Raw genomic sequence first — 20,110 nt, forward strand, 5'->3', positions numbered from 1 at the left:
AAGGCCTCTGGCCCTGACGGCATACCCGCAGATTTGTTCCTGGCCAATACATCCCTCTGGCTTCCATTACTAACAAATATTTTAGCCTGTTATGCAGCTCAAGGACCCCCTGACTCCTGGAGAACTGTGACAATAGTCCCCATCTATAAAAAGGGTAATAGGGTTGATCCAAAATGCTACCGGCCAGTATCTTTGATTGCCTGCACCTGTAAGATCATGGGCAGAGTAATTCTAGAAAGACTGGAGGCCTGGGTAATAGAGAATGGTAAGCTCTCTGACATTCAATATGGATTTAGGAGAGACCTGGGGATGGTGGAACAGTGCCTTAATCTGCACCTGGTCATAGGCAAATATACCTTAGCCAAGCCAGGCTCCCTTTATTTAGGGTTTATGGACCTGACATCTGCCTTTGACTGGGTGCAGAGAGGAATGCTCTGGGAGAAGATGTTGGGGATGGGCATAGAACCATCAATTGTGCATTTTATAGCTGCTATGCATTGGGAGGTCACTGGGAGGGTCCGTAATGGATCAGGCGGGGAGCTTACTGCTCCAATTAATATGAGTCGCGGAGTCCGTCAGGGCTGTGTGCTTGCCCCATTTTTATTTTGTCTGTACATAAATGATCTGGAAACTTCTATTTTAAATGGGCACATGGATGTACCCCAGATAGGCTGTAGGCTACTACCGGCTTTATTATATGGAGACGATTGTGTTTTAATGTCCCGAACCGGGTGGGGTTGCAACGGCTTTTAATTGGTTTTAACGATTTTATGAGTGATCTTGGCCTCAAGACTAATGTTGCAAAATCTCAGATTATGGTGCTGGGTAAACATCCTACCGCTGTAAAGAAATTTTTTATAGGCAGTGAGAAATTGATTCATGTGCCCACCTTTTCCTACTTAGGAGTTATTTTTGACTCAAGAAGCACTTGGTTCCAGTTAATGGAGACAAAGATTAGGAGCTTTAATCAAAGCCTGGAAGCTATTTTTAGATTTAGTAAAAAGCTAGGCTCATGCCCTGTAAATGCAATAATTGAGATTTATAAGGCTCGCATGTGCACTGCCACTTTATATGGCGCGGGAGTCTGGGGCTCATGTAATATTTTAGGTCTTCAGCGAGCGGAAAATATGTTTTTGAAACGCTTGCTGACCCTTCCACGAAGCACCCCAGCTACCGTGTGCCATAGTGAACTTGGTGTGATTCCCTTATCCTTTCGAATACAACTAGCACCTCTCTTACTGTGGTACAATATCTGGGCAAAAGAAGAAACAGTCCTGAATCGTGCCATTCTCACAGATTGCTTAAAACTAGAGTGGGCAAGTAAAATCCCTTGGCTCTCTTATGTCAAAGCCCAGCTGAGGAATCTGGGTGTGATAGATTGCTTCGACAACCCAGTAAATATTGCTAAAACACCAAGGGCTAAGTTAAAGAAAGAATATATGGCGCACTTGTACCTGGAAAGAGATATGCAGGAGATGGGAGAAAGAAGGGTTTCTGACCATTCACTTTTGGTTTGCTCAATGGGGACCGAACCTTACCTTTCTTTTTACTTTAGTCATGTCAAATTATTTTACCTTATAAGGTTTAGGTTCGGAACCTCACATCTATTGGTTTCATATCCACGAAATGTTTATATGGATGTCTGCCCTTGTGATTCAAAATCGAAGCAGAGCATGTTCTTTTGCAATCTTTATATCATTCCAAGGCGTACCTTTTTAATACCACTTTTAAAACATTTGAAAATAAGAAGATGCCAGGCAGCTTTGCACTATCTCCAGCTTTTAAAGGATGAATTTATTTGTCTGATGGTTTATAGATATATCTCCTCTTCAGTTCGACTCAGAAATATTGTTGGGAAATGAGTTCATATTGTATTTCTTCATTGCATTTTATATCTACTGATGTTTTTAAAAAAAAATGTTGTCATATGACACCAGGAATGTAGATTCTTCTGTTTTTTTAGTATAATTATTGGGTGTGAATCAGAAATTCATTGTTTCATAATGTATTCTTTTATGGCTTGGAATATAGCCGAATAAAGATTTCTGATGATGATGATGAAACATGAAAAATCAAAAATGCATTTAATATTTAAACCAATAAAGAGAGTTGTGAGTATTTTTAAAGGGTTTTATTTTCTTAGTTAAAAGTGAAGTTTTTCTGACCCTTTATTCATTAGTCAAATATCAATCAGGTTACAGAATTTGGAAATTAGGAAAATAGCATTAATACAGAACATTTTACAGTCTGCATATAAGCATCACATGTAGAAAAGAAAAGTGGCACAAAATGTCAGTCAAAACTCTTAAAGAGTTTCTAAGAAAAGAGTGAGTCTTGCAAGGCTAATCAATAATTGATAATGGCAAAACTCTCCCATAAAGAGAAATAAATGCATAGGACAAATACATCTTTTCAAAAGCAGTTAGTCAAAGCATGACATTTAAAGCTTAGCACCTAAATCTAAACCTGTTCTGATCCTCTCAACTCTCTCTCTCTGCCTCGCTCTGCGGGTCTGTCTCAGGTTGCAAAATAGCCCCCACAGACGCAGCCCCTCCTTCTCTCTCCTCCCCGTCTCTGTGTCCAGCACAGAAGCTGGGCCTGGCCCTCAGGAAAAATTATCAAAAAGCCACCACTCCCACTTGTAAGTCATATTTCCAGCAAAAGTCCACGTGCTTGGTCCTCGTAGCTGGTCCAATCAGAACTTCAAGACACATCATCTCCCCATGGGCTGACTGGATACGTCATTAATCAGGCGTGTTCCTGTTCAAATTTTTGTCTTGTGCTAGATGACTTCACATCCTTATACTTTAACAACAACTACATTTTTCTTTAACAAAAGTATGCAACATAGTGAAGGTCGAAGAGACGGAAACAGGAGGGCGTGATTTATTAACAAAGCCCTTTCATTGAAAGTTGGTAGGGAAGAGGAGCACATTCTATTCTAATCTTCAAGGGCAAAACTGCAGTAAGCTGAGTCTACTAAAGCACATTGAAATCACGTGGTGTTCTACACTGTAAAACACATTTCAGCACATTTCTACTCTTGCAAAAATACATGTTAATTCAGTACAATTATAGGCCATTTTGAAAGTGCAAATATATTTTCTAAATTAATGTGCATTCTATAGTGAGATTACATATTGATTAATCACATTTAAACATGGCTGTTTAATTAATTGAGCATGTTTTTACATGAAAGCATTATTTCATATTTTCACTTGTAGGCACCAGAAGTGTTACCCTTTAAAAGCATCTGATTCATGTTTTCACTTTTCACGCACCAAAATCTACCACTTAAAAAAGAATACATTTGACTCATTTCATGGTTTCATATAATAATGCTTACATTTTATAGGTGAAATCTGAGCTCCATCACCACTCAGGGTCAGCATATCTCTGGCAGGGTACCATGGCTCTCCTTGATCGTGTCAACCTCCCTTGATTTTCGTCTTTATCACTCTGCTCTGATTCGGACTTCTCAGACACTGGGGCGAGATCTCTTTCAGATGCTAGTCTCAAGTTCAATCTTCCTTGTCTCACTGGCCACTGTTCTCTTTCAGTTCTGGTTCTTCTCCGCAACACTCAACCACTTCCCACACTAGTCTCTTCAGCTGAGTCAGACTCTATACCACTCACAACGTTACCGTCTCCCTCAGAGACTATACCTGGGCGTTGTGTAGTGTGACCCCCGTCAGCTCTACCTGGTGGGTAACCAGCCTCTTCAAGAACCCCCACAGCATGACTTGCCCTCTCCACCAGCCTTGCAACCACAGCTGGACTTTCTTCAGGAAGAGGTGCTGTTTCTTCCCAGGGTTCTGGAACTCTTCAGGTGTGGGATGCGTGAATCCAGTTTGGCAAGCCTCCGCACTTCACAGCCATGTTCGTCACTAGGATCACCTGATACAGACCTCGCCACTGTGCATCAAGGCAGTTCTTCCTCATTTGCTTACGAATCAGTACTCAGTCCCCTGGGCATAGGTCAAGCAAGAGGTCTTTCGAGGTCTGTGCAGTCGTAGCTTCAACCTGGTGAGACATAGACCGAACCACATAAGCCAATCCTTTACAATATTCTAGGATCAAATCATCGGTGATGTTTATCAAAGCTTTGGCTGGCACCGCAGGCAAGCTCATCGCCCTCCCCATCAGAATTTCATGGGGTGAGATTCCTGTTCTCTTATCTGGAGTGCTACGCAAGCTCATCAGCACTAAGGGCAGTGCATCAGGCCAGTTCAAAGATGTCGAGGAACACACCTTCGCCATCCTCATCTTGAGAGTTCCATTTACTTGCTCCACAAGCCCTGACTCCCACGGTTTATAACTGCAGTGCAATCTCTGGTCAACTTGTAAGGAAGTACATGACAATTTCACGATTTCACTATGAAAATGCGTTCCTCTGTCCGACTCCAATGAGGTCCGAAATCCAAACCGCACTATCATCTCTCTGAGCAATAACTTTGTCACAGTGAGGCTATCACACCTTCTAGTTGGATATGCCTCAACTCATCGTGAAAAGACACACACCAGTCCATTGCACCTGGGCATCTCAATGAAATCTAGCTGGATCCTGTTAAAGGGACCTCCGGACCTCCCAATGTGACTCAACGCAACCACAGTTTTCTTTCCAGCATTCATCTGTTGACACGTAACACGTCTGTTGCACACTGCTTCAGCACACACACGGAACTTAAGGTTGAACCAAGTTCCGTCGCATCATAGCATCTCTCCCATGATGTACTGTTCCATGAATCTGCCGTGCCATAGGACTCAACAAACAATCTGGTATTACTCCTCTACTATCAGTTGAAACCCAAATACCATCATCTCATCTTTCACAACCTGCCTTGATCCAACCAGCTTCCTCCTGTTCTGACATTTCTTCCTGCTGACGCTTGACCGCATGCAAAGTGTCCGCTATGTCTAGCATCATGCTGAGCTCGGTCTTTTCTGTGCTCTCTCCTATGTATTCTCCATTGAAGATGCAAGCATGTACAGCACAAAAACGAGCAACTTCATCCGCATAGCGGTTTTCCTTCATTACAAAGTCCTCCCCACTTCCATGAGCAGTGCATTTTACTACTGCCACTTCCTTTGGCCGCTGCAGAGCTTCCAACAGTGGTTTCACATATTCCCCATTCCTGATAGGAGATCCTGATGACGTTAAGAACCCCCCTGTGACCATAGCTGTCCAAAGTCATGAACTACGCCAAACTCATACTGGCAATCAGTATAGATAATGACTCGGATTTAATCCGAACCAAGTCATACACGTGTCAAGGCAATGATCTCAGCTTCTTGTGCAGAGTGTACTCCCTGTAAACAAACAGCTTCTATGACTCCAGAAATGGTACAGACAGAAAATGCTGCTCTCAAATAACTCTCATTGTCTCTTAAACATGAACCAACAACAAAAAGGACTTGATCTGATTCAGGTTCATCAACAATGTCGGGCCTTGGTTTGGTACAACGTTAAGCCACATCCAGGCAGTCATAGTCCTCACAATCTTCCCGTTCAAGATTTGGAATAGGCATCAAGGTAGCAGGATTTGACATAGACCTTCTCTTCAAGGTAACATTACTTAGAGGGCAAATAACGGGTAAGTCTATTGTTATTCAGATGCTGTGTTTTGGTTCTCATCATAAGGAAATCAACTGAGTATGGAACATAAACAGTAAGTGGATGACCCATTACAATACCTTTATACCTTTTAATGCTGACACCTGTTGCAGCAATGGATCTGAGACATACGGGCAGCGCTGAAGCTACAGGATCTAATGTAGCTGAGAAATAGGCCACTGGGCTACAGACACCCCCATGTGTCTTGGTGAGTACGGCTATGGCACAACCCTCCCTTTCCTCTCAGAAGAGCAAAAACGCTTTGTTGTAATCAGGCATTCCTTCAAGCCGGAGCACAACACAGGCTCTCTCTCAGCTCCAGGAAAGCGACCAAGCAGTCTTTGTCCCATGGTACCAGATCACTCACGTCTTTGCGTGTCAATCTCAGTAAAGGCTTTACCTTCAATGAAAAATTGGGAATCCACTGTTGACAGTAGCCGACCATTCCCACATACATCTGAATTTCTTTCTGTGTAGTTGGCGGATTCATTTGCATGAGCACCTCAATGCGGTCAGGCGGCACCTTTCTCTTGTCTTTCTCAATCTGATGACCCAAATACTGGACTTCTAGCAAACAGTACTGAAGTTTGCTTGGGGACACCTTGTGCCCATTCTCTGCCAGATGATTTAACAGAGCAACAGTATCAATCCTACAAGCTTCCTCAGTCTCTGAAGCAATCAGGAGGTCATCGATATATTCCACCAGTACTGAGTTCTGCGGCAGCATTAGACTCTCAAGATTCTTTTTCAAGATCTGATTAAAGATAGAGGGACTCTCATATACCCTTGTGGGATACAACACCACGTTAACACACAATTCTCCAGCTGGAAAGCAAATAAAAACTGGCTTTCCTCATGGAGTGGTATCGAAAAGAATGCTTGGCACAAGTCAATGGCAGTAAACCATTCTGCTTCACAAGTGTTTTGAAAGTGGATCACAGCTGGATTTGACCACCGGAGAACATAGAATCACAATTGCATTGACCTTTCTTAGGTCCTGCACTATCCTATACTTGCCACTCTGCTTCTGCAATCCGATGATGGGCGAATTGCATGGGCTTCCTCTAATCTCCTTTAGAATGCCTTGTGCGATCATGGACTTGATTACAGGTTTTATTCCTGCCAATGTTTCAGGGGTCAGGCTGTATTGCGGTGTTCTCAGAAATTCAGCATTGGGGTTAATTTGTATCTGAACTGGCTCCACTCCTTGAATCAATCCTATCTCTTCACCTGTAAAATACCACACCAAAGGAGGGACAGCGTCTCTCAAGTCATATGGCAGCTCATCCACTGTTAGCACAGGAAACATTTCTGCACAGAGATTTTGATTCACCAGCTTAAATGCAACATCATGATCATTAGTCTGTAATTCTATGCCTTTGGGCATGCAATAGATGGTACAATTTAATTTGCACAAATGATCACGTCCTACTAAACAGACTGGACTTGAATCGCACACCACAAACTGGTGCCGATCTTGGAATGTTCTTATCCTTACAGGTAGCTTGTCTGTCAAAGGATTTGTCATCCTCTGATTGGCAACTCCTACAACCTGTATCGATTGCCTCGAGAGGGGTAGGTTTGGGACAACTGCAGATCTTACAGTAAAACGGGAAGAAACCAGTATCAATCAAAAATGTGATGGGAGAATCGTCCACATCTGCCTCCACAAACGGTCCTCTCTGCTCTACCTCCGAGACTGCTCTAAGAGTGCAATCTTCCTCCCCACTTTGGGCACCGTCCTAATGACAGGTCATGATTGAAATCATCGAAAACCTCTGAAAGCATCTATTGGTACATTTGGTTAGTCTGTGGGAATCTCGGAGGTTGGGGTACCTGCATTTGCTGACTCAAACCTCCCCCAACCATAGATCTAGGCCTTAGTACAGTATTCATAACATAGGGCACTTGTGCTATCTCTTCATCTTGCAACTGATTTACTGGATTTGTTCTACACTCCCGCTTCCAATGCCAAATTTATGATGATAATGACAGGCAGTGGTCTTCTTCAAAGTGTTTATGTCTACTCCTGACCTAGGATCTGTTCCCCTTCTTCTCCCAGTCTCATAGGAGCCAACACATTTTGCATTCCTCCCTGGTTATTTCCCTGTCTCCGACCCAGCGTTCCTCCAACCGTCTGGGTCTGCTGTTCCCTCTCTGCACTTCTCATCTGCACCAGCATTAACTTATACTCCACCTCATCACTACAGTATCTGGCATAACAGAGAATTTCTTCTATGGATTTGTTCTGCCAGCAAATCAAGTGTTGTTGGATCATAAAACTAATCTCTGGTCTCAATCCTAATACAAACTTGGAAACAAATTGTCCCATATCCTTGGGGTCTAGAGTATCCAACCTACTATACTGTTTGAAGGCTTGCAAAAGCCTCTCATAATGGGCATGCACTGTTTCCTTAGGCTATCTTGACCCAATCAATATTCTGTGGCGCATCCTTCGACCGAAACCACATGATTACTTGTTCAAACATTTTCATAACCTCAGGTGAAGGTCCACGTGTTATTGGTTTTCTTTCTGGTTCAACAGAAGGCCACTCAACAGCAATTTTACATGCCACCCATAAACCACTTGGGACCACAATATCAAACAAGGTATTCAAATCAATCCACAACACTTTTGAAAGTTTTACAAAGTGATCGACTTGCTTGTACCATTCAGCAGGTTTCTCCCTTAGCCGAGGAAATTCATTTGTAAATAAAGCTAAATCACCTCTGCTCCAAGGCACATGCCCATATCTTCTGCTCGGTACATCTCTCAATGGGTAAGCCTCCAATCCAGCGGCGCCCCCTTCAGGAGGCGTCACATCTCCTGTTCCCTTTTTGACACTTATCTTCTTAGACCACCTGTCTTCCCACTTGTCAAGCCTGTACAAGGTACGTATTCCTATGACCAACTCACGAATGTGCATCTTCAAACCCATCATCCTTTTCTCTTACAATTACTGATAACTGTAATTCAGTCTATGACTTCCCTGTAACATTTTAGTTTTGGTTAGGTCCACATTATACCGTTGGGCCAGTTGGTTTAGTTTCTCATGTGCTCGCTTTGCCTTACGAGTAAGGACCTTTGCCACAAATAACAGCTCACCCTGCTCGTATAGTTCTATCCTATCCAAAAGCAAGGCTCCCTCAATTATCTAATCTAATTCTGCCTTCAATTTCACCATGTCTAACAATTTTTCCCATATTGCAGCTTTGACCGCTCCCTAACTCGTAACACTTGTCTCTCCTTCCCTTTCACAACTTTGATTCCTTAGTTTATCTACTGACCCTATACTCTGTGGGGCATGCTGACATCCTGAAGCTCCCTGATTAGTTCCTGCTTCCAGTATCCTCCCCATAGGCCCTCTAGCTGGGGGTTCCCACATTCGCAACTCTGACTGATCTCCGAAAGCTCCCTGACTTGTTCCTACCTCCGGTATCCTTCCCATGTGTCCTCTATCAGGGGTTCCCACACTTTCAGATCTGACTGAGAATTCACCATTGAACCTGTCTGTGGTGTTTTAGACCCCCACACACACCCTTGAAGGGTCTGCGGTGTGCTTGTCTCCACGGACACTAGAAATGTACTCTTCCCATCCTTTGTCACATTAACCCCCAAGTTGATTCTTTCTCCTGCTCCTGACTGTTGCTGACTGCTGCTTTCCCTGATGCTCGGGTCATACATCGAAACTATAGGTCCAATGGTGACCAGTACCGTAAGAGCTTCCGGTAACCGTATGGCAGTACTGTCTCCGCACGCTGCTGCCTCTCGAAACGCTGGCCTTTCTGTAATTTCTGCCCCTGTTGAAATCCTTTCCACTTCCCTCGCTCTAGCGGCTGGCTGTGGCGCTTCCGTTTGCTCCGTGCTCACTGCATCTGCCAGTACCCGTCTTCCCTCTTCTGTAAAGGGATTATAGGGTGGAGGACGCTCTGCTAAAAGTTTGTCTATCAAGCTGTCGTCTGAATCACTTCCATCATCCCCCTTTCTGTTCTGATTTCCTCTTGCATCCACTAATAGTGGATACAGCCTTTCTCCCTCAATGGTATCCACCGTCCACCTCTTTAACTGTGCATCCCATCATGCGTCCTGATGTGCCTTTATTACCTTTTTAACCCTTTTCTGAGATTTTTCCCTATTCTTCGTGTGTGCTGATCGCATCCAAGCATCTTATGCCTCAAACTGTGTTGGTCTGGGTGGGGGTCGTACTGAAGACATCACTCCCCTCAACTGTTGTAATACGTCCAATCGGAATGACCTATACCGTGGAAAAGACAATTCTCCCTCCTTACCAGTAATCTTATGCCAATTTTGAAGCCAAACAATAGTATGGAGACCCACATTCGTTGCCATATAGTGGGCCGGAGTATCATCGGGCGGTGCTTCCTCACTCACTTGAGTTACCACACCACTGTCTCCTCTACACAAATCTCGTAGCACCCTAAAGCATCGCATGATTAAGACAAATTCTTTTGCTGTTAAACACAAATGGGGCCGCTCCTATTGGAATGACCTAAAAAGTGCTGAGTAGTGTTATGTGAATGTGAGTGTGGACATCTCACAAAAGGTTACGGACTGGCCTCACACACCACCTGGTGTCATGCTTCATCATTGGCCAGTCCTCGCCCTCTAAAAACTCGGTTTGATAGAGGGCAGGCATACACCTGTCAACAGGGATGCACTTCTACCTAAGTGGGGCCCAAAGTGAGTGAGTGAAGTTAAAAACCATTATAGTAACCTCATTTACTTTTTAATGATCTAGGAGACTATATGGTATATAAAAACAGGTGAACGGCGAAATTGGGAGAGTTATTATCCCCTCGCCGTATGAAATTGAGTCTGAAATTGGGTCGACATGTTTCTGCCTTATGTCAACAGACGTACTCGGCATTCATCAGGACCTTAGTACTTAAACAAATCCAGGGCTCCACTCTTACCAACACTGTGGTTAGAGGAAATCTGCGGTGGGGTGACCTTAGTCACTCTCTGCTGTTTTATGGGTCATAAGTACCCTGCAAAAAATAAAAATAAATAAACAACACATACTCAGCAACCGTTAGGTATGGGGGTCATTCACGAAAAGACAAAAGCCACTACTCACATATTTAAGTGCGCGTGGTGCAAGTGTATAACACGTGACTGACATACGTGAATACACAGGTGACTAAAACAAAGGGGATAATTACTTCCCACTTCTTACCTACAGCCTTAACCCTATGTACTTTATGGGAGAGGAAGTAAAAGAGAACACCTTTAGTCAAACTCTGAAGAGGTAAGCATATAAAGAACAGTTTTAGGCAGCATGGTTTGGCCGAAACAAACAGAAAAAGACAGACTAACGTTAAAGGCATCCTACAATTTGTGTTGAAGGCAGGCCGTCTCCTATTACCCTGGCGAGCCTCTAGTTTCCTTCCCCAGCAAGTCTGGGGCTAGTGTGCATTTAATTCTTTTTGCTAACAAATTTCTTGTTTCTGCTTCCTGATGACAGCTCACCAATCCCAGCGCGACTTACCTCAACCGACCTATCGCCGATCGGCGCACTCTGACGTCATCTTTTACTCCTTGCAAAAGTACCCCTCCTACACAATCACACCGTACGCATTCACTCTCGCATTCATGAAACCAAGTAACTGTCTGTCTTGCAAATGACTGGACATTTATGAAGCAAGTAATTGTCTGTCTTACTAAAAGTTTGATAGTGTTCACTCCCTCAAGAACATACATGCACCGTGACCCACAACCTGCGCTGGCCACTCAAATCGCTGTGGTCTACCACAGTACACAAGGCTTTCCATTTGTGATTTTAACAAATCCTCTCACCCAAAGTTCCCTATCTCAGGCGGGTCATCGATATTCCTTCACGACTTCCCAACACACCAACGACCAAACAATTACAACAAATCGGTGTCTTCTACACTACAAATCTATCCCGGGATAACAAACAAAACGAAACACATGGACCGCGCGCCTTCGGCCTGATAAACCACATTCACTCAACTATCATCCCAACTCCGCAAGACATCACACAATCAAATCACCGCAATTTAATAAACACATCCCTGTTCCTACTCATGCCACCGTTCACCGCTGTCTTCGCACACCGCCAGTCTTCGCCGGCTTCTGCCAAAGTCTGTCCTTCTCCGCTCTCAATCATTGGGCTTTAATTTGGGGTTCTACAGTCTAAATCTATTCTAGATTTTTGGGATTGTCCCCTCACTTCAAGAGGTAACCATCCTACTCTGTTACCAACTGATGGAGCAGGGTTCCACATTCTATACTTCCTCTGGAACCCCTGCCTGATGGCTCTTTTGTTGCCTGCTTGTAAGTGCGGAGGGGACAGAAATTCAATTTTCAATTATACATTAACAATGCCCATGTCGCTGAAGGAATACAAACTCGTTATCCAGTTCTAGTTGATTTATTACAGTGCCAAGAAAAGTTGAAAATACAAACACCTCATGACGAGAGTGTAAAGATGCTTGGCGACTAATACAAACCAAATCTACAAACTAAATTTAGTCTGTGCAACAGGCACAAAGTCACCAATTCCAGCATCAGAACACAAATGATTATAGAGACTACATCAAGAGATTTCTTTATTTGCGGTTCATAAGTAAAAGCATTAAATCTATCCCTACACCACATCTAATGTGACATCCCTACTTAGCTTTCCCCAGGCAAGTTCCCTGAAAGGTGTCAGCACGTGAATACTTCCTAAGGAGCGCACTCACATCAATTGGGTTGAGTAGCGTAAAGCCACAGAGCTCGTTCTAAGATGCTCTCCTCTCTTCGGGTAAGACAGAAGTGATCAGACTCTGACCCTAACCCTAATACAAAAAGCCAAAAATCACACCCCTGAATACATAACGAGACCACTTCATCCAATTAGACCACTCTTGTTAGGTAACCTTCCATGAGGTAATGTTCATCCAGCCTCTTGTTCGATGACCTTGGTTCCTAGGCCTTTCCAGACACGAACGACCTCCTTCTACATTATCGGCACCGCTCATTCAAAGGCATCCTCTCCTTCCTAAGTCTTGTCCGACTCCTAAAACTAAGGCTCTATTCAAACTAACGAGGACAAATTCCTGCACCTGCATTGGAGACATGAAAGGAGAAAATTCCACAAGCACATCAATTCTAATTAGTTACCTTCAACCCAAGAGCAAACAGGGAGAAACGAAAGTTAGGCCTACAAAGTTTTCAGCTAACACAGGAACAGTGCACACATTTAAAATACATGCATATATAAACCATTAATATACACACAATACAGAAGCCTTTATAAGAGCTATGCCCATTAGTCAGGAATATACTTCACAATATATGATTACCTAAATTTGTGCATTTACTAAGTTAATTCTTTGATTACATAGTGAAAATATCTAAAACGTTTGCTTACACGTTATTACAATTCATGTTCCAATATCATGATACAACGAGTTACATGTGGATGCGGACTAACCATGATTATAACGCACCCCTACAAATGAAGAGCAAAGTTGTGCTCTATCACTATGAAAAAGGGAAAACTAATGAGAGGAATTTAAATCTAATTCAGTTGAAGGTAAATTAATCAAATCTATCTGTTTCTACAGAGTAAATTAATTTTAGCAATCCCTTTTTTAATCAAATACTCAAAAAATCAGTCAAAGTACTCTTCTATATATTTCAGTAAATAGTCAATATAGTGGTCTCATCTAATATTGCATTCAAATACTGGGCATTGTAGGTTCAGTGGAATGCCACGTAAAGAATAACCTTATCTGGAGTCTAAACAGGGCATAGTAATTTTAGTACCTACTCTAAGTAATGTAATGCTGGATAGAGAAGATATTCGACTTCTGTAATTTAATGTGTGGTAATCTATGAAATCTCTTTATGCAATTTAATACAAATTAATGTAATATGAGTACTCTCGTGTTTTAGTTTAGTAGGGTAAAATCATCAAAATAACCGCCTTATTTCATCAAGTGTAAGACAAGGTAATAAATGCAGTCTCTTATTGCGATCTAATAAAGGATTAAGCAGTCAACATTATTGAATTTCATATTGTAGCACCCACTACAGAGACAAAAGATGTGTTACCTAATGCAGTTTGAAGCAATCATTGTGACACATGTAATTGTCACTGCTGCTGACAATGGGCCCGATCCACAGAACTAACTTAAGACAAAGTCCTAAACTTACTACCATTTACTCATTTTGGTATTCACAGAAGGCACTTACTCATTTTGGTATTAACAGATGGCACTTACTCATTGATGAGTAAGTGCCTTCTGTGAATATCAAAATGAGTAAGTGCACTTACTCATTTTGGTATTCACAGAAGGCACTTACGCATCAATGAGTAAGTGCCTTCTGTGAATACCAAAATGAGTAAGTGCCTTCTGTGAATACCAAAATGGTAGTAAGTTTAGGATTTTGTCTTAAGTTAGTTCTGTGAATCGGGCCCTATGTTGTGCCTGTTCTGTTTCTGCCTACTGCACATGTGATCTATATTTGAGAGTTTCTTGAACATCTAGTGCTGTACTATACCTTTTCTGTCTGTAGTAATCTTACTCTGTTACTGCCTTGCAGTACCTTTTGGGTATGCGAGTGAACCTGTGCTGCGATTGCCAGGCTGTACCTATTCTGTGTGTAAGGGAAGGTTGCATTACAGCTCCCAGTGGAGTACCTGTTCTCTTTGTATTAGCGATGCTTCAAAAAACTCACTCTATTAAAGCCAATTATTGTTCCTGTAAATGTAGGCTATGTTTCACTTTTAATCACTTACTCAATACGGACGGCCTTGTCATGCTTAACTAAATGAAAATAGGTCCTCAAAGCTCAATCAACAAGTATTACACAAAATACTTGGTCGATTAATAGGAAAAAGATAAGCAGGGAATGAGAATAAAAGTATCTGGTGGTCATAAGCAGTCTGAAGGATAAAAACAAAACTGCACGGTGCTCAGATGCATGGATGGCAATAAGCACGCACACAGAACTAAAGGGCCAAAGATATCTAATGATAATCGACTCAAAATTTATAAAGAGTGAGTTCATCGCATACCGCCTACGAGAACTGCCAACATTGGACTATGGCTCCAGATTGCAAAGACAAGATTCAGACCACTTGTGCAGGCTTTGAAAAGTAGAGCTGGAAACAATTAAGCACATCATTTGCTTATGCCCAGAACTTCTTCAGGCCTGCAAAGAATTACTGTGCAATCCATTAATGACCTGAACATTTGACATGCAGACAGGCCATGATAGAAATTAAAGACCTCTTGTCTGAGTTTATGATATTATCATCATTTTGGTTCCTTTGTTGACCTTCCTTTAAGAGCTTCATTGATATTGAACCTACAGATGATAAGGAGAATCTTTAAGTGGAAAGTCTCACATTCTAAAAGGGCTCAGCCTGGTAGTGGTCCAAGACTCAAGAGGGATAATGTCTGCTAGATGTGCCTGGGAGCTGCTAGGAACAGAATATGGCCTTTCAATACAAAACTAATAAGTTTCATGTTGCCAAAATTTGGATGGGCTACGCTGGATCACAGGTATGTGAGCAAAGAGGTAGTTTGCCTGTTATTGTTGTTAGTCAGTAGCATTTTTAACTATCCGTGTTAGAGGGTAAGGGCATATTTATCAAAAACTCACATAGCGCAGCAAGCCACCTTGTTGCCCTGCTTGATAGGGAAGGGGCAGGAAAACACCATATTTAACATTATACAGTTCATTCCTGTCTTTTCCCTGCACTGGCGCACAATGTGTTGCCTAGCGCCAACACAGGCACCCTTGCACCTTGGTGAAGGCAGCACACATAGAAAGAGGCACAAGGGGGAGAAATAAGGATATTTTCTCCACGTTACGCCTCGACTGGGGATGGGTAGCATTTTGACGCATTACCAGCTCAACCAGTAATGGTAAATCAGGCAACGTGCCAAAATCCATGGGTGGATGCATGGGAACACCCACCCTCCACCCATGGAACGCCTCCCTGGGGCACAGTAGTGCAAATGCAAAACAACAGTTGATGGACAGAATGCAGAACAATGTCATACATTCACCCCAGTACAGAGATCTGGGCCTAAATCCATCGTTTTTTTGCTCACCCAGCCATATGAAAATCAGTCTTGACCCTGTGTCTCACGGGAACAGTCCAGCCCGAACTGCCAAGGCAGGTTCTCCCTGGACTGGAAACAAGCATCCTAGGACCGGTTTTGGGGTTTCACCCCTCTTCAGCCAGGATAGCTTGATTCCAGTGGCATGGAGAGCAAGGGACCCACGTCTGGGCATACCCTTCCCACTCGGGGTGACAAATGCAAAACAACAGTTGATGGACAGAATGCAGAACAATGTCATACATTCACCCCAGTACAGAGATCTGGGCCTAAATCCCTCGTTTTTTTGCTCACCATGCCATTCCAGTTTGAACCCAGCCATATGCAAATCAGTCTTGACCCTGTGCCTCATGGGAACAGTCCAGCCCGAACTGCCAAGCCAGGTTCTCCCTGGACTGGAAACAAGCATCCTAGGACCGGTTTCGGGGTTTCACCCCTATTCAGCCAGGATAGCTTGATTCCAGTGGCATGGAGAGCAAGGGACCCACGTCTGGGCATACCCTTCTCACTTGGGGTGACAAATGCAAAACAACAGTTGATGGACAGAATGCAGAACAATGTCATACATTCCCCCCAGTACAGAGATCTGGGCCTAAATCCATCGTTTTTTTGCTCACCATGCCGTTCTAGTTTGAACCCAGCCATATGCAAATCAGTCTTGACCCTGTGCCACTGGATTCAAGATAGTCTGGCTGACGAGGGTTATGAACCCGAAACCGGTCCCAGGATGCTTGCTTCCGGTCCAGGGAAGACATGGTTTGGCAGTTCGGGCTGGACTGTTCCCATGAGGCACAAGGTCAGACTGATTTGCATATGCCATGTCTGAACTGGGGTGGTGGAGTGAGCTAAAGAATGATGATGGATTTAACTTGCGCTGCGTTACATTACTCTAGATATATGAAGCCACTCAGGGTCACGCAAAGTAGCTTTGCATAGCTTGATAAATCTAACTTAATAGTTGTGCCGCTCTTGTGCCCCATTACGTAAACAAGATCAACACAACTTTTTGATAAATTTGGCCCTTACTATTTAACAAAGGTAAACAGGACATGAAAGAAAATAAGCATGACATATTGATGTGAATATTTACATGGCTTGCACTGTATATTCAGCAAACTAAAATATCCTTCGGTGTGCACAAAGGCAGTACGGTGCACGAAAACAGCAGTAAATTAAATGGAAGACTACAGCTGATTGTCAAAGATTTTGACAATCTCACCAATCTATTATCACCTAATTTGAAATATCTGGATGGTAGTGGAGGTTTTCACATTCATGCAGTCTGTTCTGAGTGTAAAGAGAGTTTTTCTTTTGGAACAAGAATGTACCTTAACCAGACAGGCACTTGTGAGGGAAAGTGTCATAATTTGACAGTATGGGCGATGAAAACCAGTAGAGCCATCTGAGAAATGGGACATATGATCCCTTTATTTTGACCAAACTGCTCCATTGGTATTACAGAAGGGGGACATAGCTCACAAAGTGATGTTTACCAAAAAGAAAGGTTTTGATCTCTTCTACAGGTATAATAAAGATATTCTAGAAAAAATCGGTTGAGTGCATATGCAGAATGATCAAACGTACAGAAAACAAAAAGCTACCCTCAAGTTTCCCCCTACAACGCCATGGAAGTCTCTAGCCATTCTTTTGCACCTTTCTTCGCTGTATTGGTGTTTACATTTATTGCATGCAATCCCAGCTGTTTGATCTCTCCCACTTCACAGTGAGCAAAACTCGTAAAATTCGATGGGAGACCTTTTATGTACATGCAGGCTTGCCAGAATGGCTTAAGTGAACCAGTAGGAAAGCTCAGTGCTGAAACCGTATAACTTTATTTCAAATAGAAAACAAATCTTCCATTAATTGCACTGAAAAATAAATTAATTGAAATCGCACGCAGTGAGTGCATGCTTTGTGTAGCTAAGAATAAAGGGGCATATTTACAAGGACTGGCGCATCCCTGCATATCAGCAGGGATGAGCCAGGTAAGACGCGCCACGCAAGTTTACCCTTGCGCCACCACAGATGCGCCGCATTTGCAATGCAGCACATCGCGGCGCAAGGATAAACAGATGCGTGACGCATCTGATGGCGTACGGGCGGCGCATTGCTGGAGTCGTGTCGCAAGAGCGACGCAACTCCAGCATTGTTCAGGGGCTGCCCATATCTAACATGCTGCATCACGCCTTACGCCTGCTCCAAGCAGGCGCAGGGTTTTGACGCAGCGGCGTCGGAAAAGTGACTCCGTGAAATCTTGTAGATTTCACTGCGTCACATTTCCGAGGCTTTATCCAAGGGAACGCCCACCCTGCATACATTAAACCTAACGCAGGTTTAATGTGGCGCAGGGCTTTACAACGTGACACATCTCCCTAGATGCGTCACGTTGTAAATAAGGCGCAACATGGCGCATGGTTTACGCCACCGCTGCGTCACAGAAGTGATGCAACGGCGGCATAAATGTGTCGCAAGGGGCTTGTAAATCTGCCCCAAAGGCTCTAGGTGGTATCTACACAAACACAGTAACTGAAACTAACAACTCCTCTTTCTCTGAAAAGGAAGGCGATGTTGACCTTGTGCTGGTTGCTCTCTCTCTATGTGAATTACCCCACCAGTGGCAGAAGTAATATTCTATGTGTAAATTGTGCAGAGGCACACACTCATAATGATTTATTAACATTAGATAAACATCACTTCAAAAGCAACTCTAAGGGCACTGGGCCCACATCACAAGGTAAATACGTGCAGCAATCTGCACACACACAAATTATATTCCTCGTCGGTGTATATATCTCCCCTAGATGCCATTCAGCAACTCCATGTGGAGATTTACAGCAGTAATAGGAGCTTGTGTGTTGGGACCAATATGACTCAAAATATGGCCTCAAAGTTATTACAAATAAATTTACAGTCAAATTCATGGTGTATATCCACCAAATTGTGTTTTCCCTAGCGTAAGTAGAGATCTCCACCTACTCCTACATAGAACTACGAATTGAAAATAAAAGGGAAACAGGCATCACTTCAGGAAAATAATACACACCTGACTGTCAACAATAGTGGAAGCATATAAATACAGCCCACAATGTAACATTCGCAATGTGATGTAAATGGGTGTCTGCAATGTTTAAAACTATATCAATATTTTTAATTACCTTTATTTCTTTTGTTTTTTAATTAAATGAAAACATTTTACAGTCTGACTTATATGGGTGCCTGTAATTTCTTTGCAATGTTTGCATTTGTTATTCTATTTATTTATTTAGTTGTTAGAATTTGAATTGCGAGCATTTTAACCTGTCCTAGTGAATTCCCATATGATTATTTCTCAGTAGCTTTGGGAGGCCCTGTGTAGTGTGTGACTCACTCCAAAATGTATCTAGAGTAGATCTGAGCCTCTTTGGGCTATAGTATTACTGGAGCAGATGTGGTTGTTACTCTTGAGAATTTCAACTCAATTACCAATATGTATATGGGTTTTTGTTTTTGCATGGTCTGTGTCCATCCTTAACATTCCCTTTTCTCTTTCCACTTATTGTTGGTATTTCCATATTCATGCCACTCCCCTTTGCAACGCCATTCTAACGCCTGCTCTTGCATGGCGTTACTTTTTTGCACTGCCACAGATTTACATCTCCTTGTAAATCTGGGGCAGCGTCAAAAAGCAATGGGTGTTGCATTGGAACGCCCACAGAAACACCCATTGCACATCCCTTTGCCGCAGAGGACTGTGGCAGAAAGGGGCATATTTACAAGGCGGAGTTATGCCACGCTAAGTGGCTTAACTCCACCTTGTAAATATTGAAAACAGCAGAATGCCAACAGAGTGTCACAATATTTGATGCGCTGGTGGCCTAATGCCGCTTTGTAAATGTGGAGAAGGGACAATTTTCACCAGAATATCTCTAAAATAGAAGACCTGGTGGCGATATCCCATTGTGAATGGGAAACAGTGTTTACAACACTGTTTCCGCTACGCATGGCCTTACAACGCGGTCGTTACAACGATCGCATTGTTATCACGCGTGCCATTACTTAGCAAGTCGTAACAACGACTTGCTGTAGGGTGCGTGCAACACCAGGGAATGTGTTGGATTTTATATCCAACACCTTCCCTGCTGTTGCACAAAATGGAGTAGGAATAGTAATTTTACTGGGCCTAAGTCCGGCATGCCCCCTACAGCAAGTCGTTGTTACGACTTGCGATGTAATGGCACGTGTGGTAACAACGCGGTCGTTGTAACGACAGCGTTGTAAAGCCATGCATGGTGAATGTATGTGTAGTAACATCATACTTTCCTTGTAAATATGCCCCTCAACTTAAGTCCCTATCACCACCAGCGCATCAAATATTTTGACACTCCGTTGGCATTGTGCTGTTTTCAATAA

General features: G+C 43.0%; 1 protein-coding gene across 2 annotated transcripts in view; it reads left to right on the top strand.

Moving 5' to 3' along the window:
- The window catches only part of MMEL1 (membrane metalloendopeptidase like 1), an 827,783-nt gene that overhangs the window by 787,476 nt on the left and 20,197 nt on the right, over positions 1-20,110 (top strand). The gene's annotated exons all lie outside the window — the stretch shown is intronic.

The sequence above is a fragment of the Triturus cristatus genome, chromosome 1_2 (assembly GCF_964204655.1).
Source record: "Triturus cristatus chromosome 1_2, aTriCri1.1, whole genome shotgun sequence".
Taxonomy (NCBI): domain Eukaryota; kingdom Metazoa; phylum Chordata; class Amphibia; order Caudata; family Salamandridae; genus Triturus; species Triturus cristatus.